The following is a 6,000-nucleotide window of genomic DNA, read 5'->3' as shown; positions in this document are numbered from 1 at the left end:
GAGCTCTCCAAGTCAACTGGGAAGTGACTAAGGCATGTGTATCAATTGCATCAACCTTTGACCAGAGTTTGCTCTGAGAGCGAACAGAGGAACCGTCTCACCTGAGGCAGGTGAGATTAATGCAGTCATCAAGCACTTAGCCTTCAGCAAGACTGGGCCAGCCCTAGAAACACATCAGCAAAGTGCCTGGGCTGAGGATGAATCTTCTTATGTCCGGCTTGTGCTCTCACAGCTGCAGGAAGATGCAAGACAGAGATGTATCTTCTTTCTGGAAGTCTGCTGCTCCTGAAAGGTGGCAGTCAGTAGTACCTCACAGGAGAATGGAGACAATGGAATGCAAACTGTTTTCGGTGCAATTTAAGCAAACAGTGAAACTCAGCTCAATTAGCTAATGGACACACTGAGTGTCGGCTGACACACCCATGAGCATGGGCACGGCTGCAAGGAAACGTCAGCGGGTCTGTGTGCTCAAAGCCACTGTCTGAACTAGGAGCGACAGGGAGAGAAAGTAGTCAGCAGCCCTGGGAGGGAGTGGCACATGGGGTGGCTGAGCAAAGGGTGGTGTGACAGGAGGGGATCTCAAAATCACCCACCAGGCTTAAGCAAGGAAGTGTGGCACCACTGTGGAGAAATCCCCCAAAGCCTCTCCAGGAACTCTTTAACACATCTGTACACTCATGCATGCAGGATGGGGGAATCAGAGATCTGTGTGCAGCTGCAGGGCTGTGGTAGGAGAAATTCCATGACTAGAGTGTGGCAGCAGAGGGACACAGGCTTTTAGGAAGGACAGAATGGGCAGATGAGGATGGGGAGCTGCTCTTCATGTGTGTGAGCAGCTGGAATGCATGGAGCTCTGTCTGGGGATGCATAAGGAGCCAGCCAAGACTTTATGGACTAGGACTATAGGAAGAATGGCCAAAGGTGATGTTATCACAATGGGTGTCTGCTAGGGGCCGCCTGACCAGGAGGAACAACTGCATGAGGCCCTCTACAGAATGGAGTAATGGCAGTTCACAGGTCCTGGTGTCCTTATGGGGGACTTTAATCACCATGATATATGGTGGAGGGACAACATAACAGGACATGAGGAATCCAGGAGGTTCCCAGAGTGCACCTATCATAAATTCCTCTTCCAAGTGACAAAGGAGGCAACAAGGACAGTTGCTGTGCTGAACCTCATAGTCATCAACAAGGAAGGGCTCAGAAGTGAAGTTCAAAAGCAGCCTTTGCTTCAGTGACCATGAGATGTTGGAGTTGAGGATCCCAAGGGGAAGGAAGAGGGTGAGAAGCAAGCTTCAGGAGAGTAGATTTTGCCCTCTTCCAAGATCTGCTTGCAAGAGTCCCAGGAGATAAGGCCCTGGACAGAAGAGGTGAGGGGAAAGGTAGGTAAAAAATCTAGTTAATATTCCAAGTTCATGAGACTTCCATTCCAACAAATGTGTAGCCTGGTAAAAGTGACAGGAGGCCCATGTAGATGAATAAGGTGCTCCTGGCCAAACCCAGATACACAAAGGGAACCCACGGAGGGTGGAAACCTGGGGGGAATATAGGAACATTGTTTGAGCATCCCTGCCCAAATTCAATTCCAGTTGAACTTTAGCCTTCCTAACTCCAGAGGGTGAGGTGGATTGAAAACAGGGTGAATGGCCTATTTTGGTACAGAAGGTGTCAGTTGAGGGTAGGAAGTCTTGTTAGATGCCATTCAGTGCCAAGACTGGGACTGATCCTGTCCAATATCTTCATTGATGATACAGATGATGGGGCAGACTGTGTCCTCTGCGAGTTTACTGGTGACAGGAAACTGGGAGGAGTGGCTGCTGTTCAGAGGGACAGGCTGGGGAAATGGGTTGACGTCAAATGAACTTTAATTGAAGTCCAACAAAGAGAAGTGGAAAGTAAATGCATCTGGAAGGAAACAGTGCCAGGCATCAGTACACCCTGTGGACCACCCATTTGGAAGGCAGCTTGTTAGAAGAAGACCTCAGGGACCAGGTGGACACCAAGCTGAACATGAGCCAGCAGTGTACCCTTGCAGAAAAGGCTAACAGTGTCCTGAGCTGCACTGGGAAGAATGCTGCCAGCAGGTGGAGGGAGGTAATCCTTCCCTCTGCTCAGCACTGGTGAGGCCACTCTGGGTGAATTGTTTATTTTTTGGGCTCCACAGTACAAGAGATACATAGCCCTGAAGATGATGAAGGGACTGGAGCATCTTCCCTGTGAAGAAAGGCTGTGAGAAATTGGGTTGTTCAGACTGGAAAAGGGGAGACTCAGACAGGATCTTATTCATCTATATAAATACCTGAAGGGAGGGGACAAAGAAGGTGAAGCCAGGCTCCTTCCAGTGGTGCCCAGTGACAGGACTGGAGGTAATGGGCAGAAACTGAGGTGGTTCCATCTGAACACCAGGAAGCACTTTTTTATTGTGAGAATGACTAATCACCAGCACTGATTGCCCAGAGAAGTTGCACAGACTCTGTCTAAATTCTCATACATGATGGGGGCTGACCATCTGGAAGGCAACTTTGTTATAAGGGTGACTGAGCACTGGCACAGTTGTCCAGAGAGAGGCTGTGGAATTTCCATTCTTGAAGGTATTCCAAAACATTGCTCTGGACAGCCTACTGTAGGTGGCTGTGCTTGACAAAGGCAATTGGACCAGATGACCTCCAGAGGTCACTTCCACCCCCAGCCATTCTGTGATGGAGTGAAGCAATAACCCCTCACAGGAGGGCACACTTATACCACGGGACTGTGCTAAGCCAGTTGATGCTGCTGGACAGCCACAGAGGGGAGGGACAGTACCCCACATGAGGTGACAGAGTGAACTGGTTGAATGTTGCCCACCTACAAAAAAAACACTTGAGACCTGAGGTCTGTAATGCCTTACAGGCTTCCTGGCACAGAGGGTGTCATGGCTAAGGATACAGTCCAAGGGAACATAGAGGTACAAGAAGGTACAGCAATACTGAACAGATCTTCTCTCTGAAAACCACACAGAATTCCTAAATGTTTATGCTACAAACCAAGATGAAATCTTCCTATTTCTTGGAACAGAACCATTTGATAGTACTGTTGTGCCTCATCCAGGGCCCACAATAACATTCCTACCTAAGAACACCCAAGGTGCACAAAGGCCATACAATGATAGAATTGTTTAGGTTGAAAAAGACCTTTAAGATCATCAAGTCCCAGGGGCTGTGTTTACTGAGATAAAATCTGACTTCTCAAGAAGTCAGACAAACCCAGGCCCCCTTGGTATTTTATCACTGGACAATGATTTATGGAGCAGTCTAGAAGCCAATCCAGCCAAGGTAGAAAAAAAAGCAGGATCAGAACTGGATCCTGTTTGGCTTTGCAGATGTAGCTGACATCAAGGTGAATATCTCTCTGAATGGTCAGCCCTGCTAAGACAAGCCTGCTGGCACATTATTGCACTAGAGGCACCAGCCACCAAGTGAATTCTCTGTCTGGTGTTATAGCAAAAAAACTCAGAACCGAAGGGAACCTCTACCATTGAAAAAAAAAAAATTTCTAAAAACAAGCATCAGGGATGGGTACCAGTTTCCTCCTGAGTGGAAGGGAAATCCTTGGTCCGTTTGTGAGATTTGCAGCTGCTGACTTTGTCTTCCAGATATGTGGGCCTGTGTCCCTCACTGAGATGGCAAAAATGTGACCGGGAGTGGCTGCATATGTTGTGGGTAAAAAATTTTCAGAGCAGCTGAGAGTTGGAATTTGTGCTATGAGTAAGACGAGCTCCTACAGAATGAGTTAGCAGATGTTTTAGGTGATTCATTGTCTTCTGATAACTGCCCAGCTCTGGAGGCATTGCTGGTATGTGAAAACAAGGTAGGTCTTAGTGAATCAGAGGGCTGAGGGAAGAGTATTGGTGGTAGTTAGCAAAAACATGCACAAGTTTATTCAGGGACCAAGCTGTAAACTGCCATGTTTTCCAAGATCTGTAGTGAACTTCCTGGAAAAAAAAATGGGTCTTCTTTGCTGTCTGATTTGGGGTGTGTCTTGGGAGCAAGCCCATTACTCCATCATCCAAAGGCAGGCACTGGTGTGAAAGGCCAGAAGAGCCAAGCTGAGCCATCTTTGCAAGATACCTTCTGCCCACCCTCGAAAAACATGTCCTGTGAGTTCTCTGTGCCAGGTACCACTGGTGCTGCCTGGATAATCCTGGATGTCTCCAAAAGATGGGAGTACCTTTTTATCTCTTGCTGACCTCCAGGACACATCTCCAGATTTTTTTGGCCATTATTTCTCCACCAAGCACCTAAGCTACAATAATTTGTTTACATCCACAGTTGCCATATTTCACATCTTGAGTACCCATAGGCTACCTTGGAGAGGACAGATGAAGGGTCTATAGGATGAAGAAGGGAGCATGGAACTTAGTGCCAGCTCATACCTACATTGCCACTAGCTTCCTACTTTAAACCAAAGGGTCTGCATTTGTCACAGAACTAAAAGGAGCAGAAAACACAGAGGACTTTGCAATGCAGCTCAATGGCCTTGCATATATTCCAGAGCAACTTTGTAATTATACCTTATACTAATTACTGCTGCAGTAGCAAAGACAGGAAAACAATGGAACAGGCATCAGCTCCCAGGGCATCCAGGCAGTCCAGGCCATGGGAAAAGATGGAAGCATTCCCAGCCCTACTACTAAATCCCAAATTCTGGTGTTCAGGAAGCTCAGCAACAAGCTAGCGAGTTCAGACATTTCAGTAAGACTATTCCAAATGCAGTGACAGGCCTGAGGGAAGAGTGCAAGGTCAGCTCTCCTGCATGTGCCGCATTGCCATCATACCTATGAGTAACATGGGGCCACCTTGCAGAAAGAGAGGGCTGCTGTATCCAAGTGCAGTGCAGATGTGCTCCCGATGTGAGAGAATAACCTGGCTTTTGTAGGGACTGAATATTTTCTTTTGCAGACCCATGGCAGCACTGTAGGGAAGAGTCCTCCCCAGTCTCTGGTCCAGCCTGCCTCTGGGAGCAAGACTATTCCCAGTGTTGCAGCAAGCCAGGTGGTTTTATCTAACCAACACAACCAAACCCCCAAAGGTGGCAGGTCAACTCTGTTCTGAGGAGCTGTCACTCCCAGGGCTGCCTCTCAGAGGAGATTTTTTTTTTCCTAAAATCCCAGTGCTACAGTAGTAATTCCTTGCAACCAGCTTTTTTATAAAAGGGAGGGAGAGGGGGAAAACAGAGCAGAGGAAAGATCTGAGAATTAGCAAAGCTCAAACATCTGCAGGTGGCCTTAGACCAAGCCAGTTAGCTCTGTGCCCACTGTTGGCTTCCAGTGAGGAGACAGCTTATGTGATAGACATGAGAAGCAACACTGGGAGAGTGAAGAGGAAGGAGCAAGAGGAGGGTAAGAACATCACCCTTATTCATTTGAGGAAAGCACATGGAAGAAACTGATGGCTCTGCTGCCTTTTGTGCATTTAGCTTCCACATAAAAGTTGAATCGAGAGGTGAATATCTCACTGAAGAGATCCATTACCTTCCACAAACCACCAATATAAAATGATGACTGCAGTCTCTCTCTTAGGCATCTATAACCAAACTCTTGTCCCAGCATTCAGCCTTAATGATGAAGAGAAAAGGGTCAGGAAATGAGCTAAGATTGTGAAATAAGAGGTTCCTGAATTTTTAGCCAGGTAAAATGTGTATGAGCTATAGCAACACTCATTATCAGAGGAGGAGCTGTGTCCAGTTCCCAAGACATACTCTCCAAGACCTGCTGGAGTGGAAACAAGGAAGTGGCACAGAATGAGCACAGCATCCTGTTTAAAAGGCTTGAAGTCAAGTTACAGATCCATAATTCAGTGTCTAGAAAATTGAGCTACACAAAGGATTAGTTCAGAGGCACCAAGGGGCTAGTATGGGGATTGAGAAGCAAATAACTGCAATTTCTTAAGAACTATTTTTTACCAAACCATTTAAATTTTATTTCTCAAAGATCTGGCAGATAAAGGGTAAGCAGCAGATGTG

Source organism: Vidua chalybeata, chromosome 4 (assembly GCF_026979565.1).
Source record: "Vidua chalybeata isolate OUT-0048 chromosome 4, bVidCha1 merged haplotype, whole genome shotgun sequence".
Classification (NCBI taxonomy): Eukaryota; Metazoa; Chordata; class Aves; order Passeriformes; family Viduidae; genus Vidua; species Vidua chalybeata.
The sequence above is the reverse complement of the archived record's forward strand: the minus strand, read 5'-3'. Positions refer to the sequence as shown.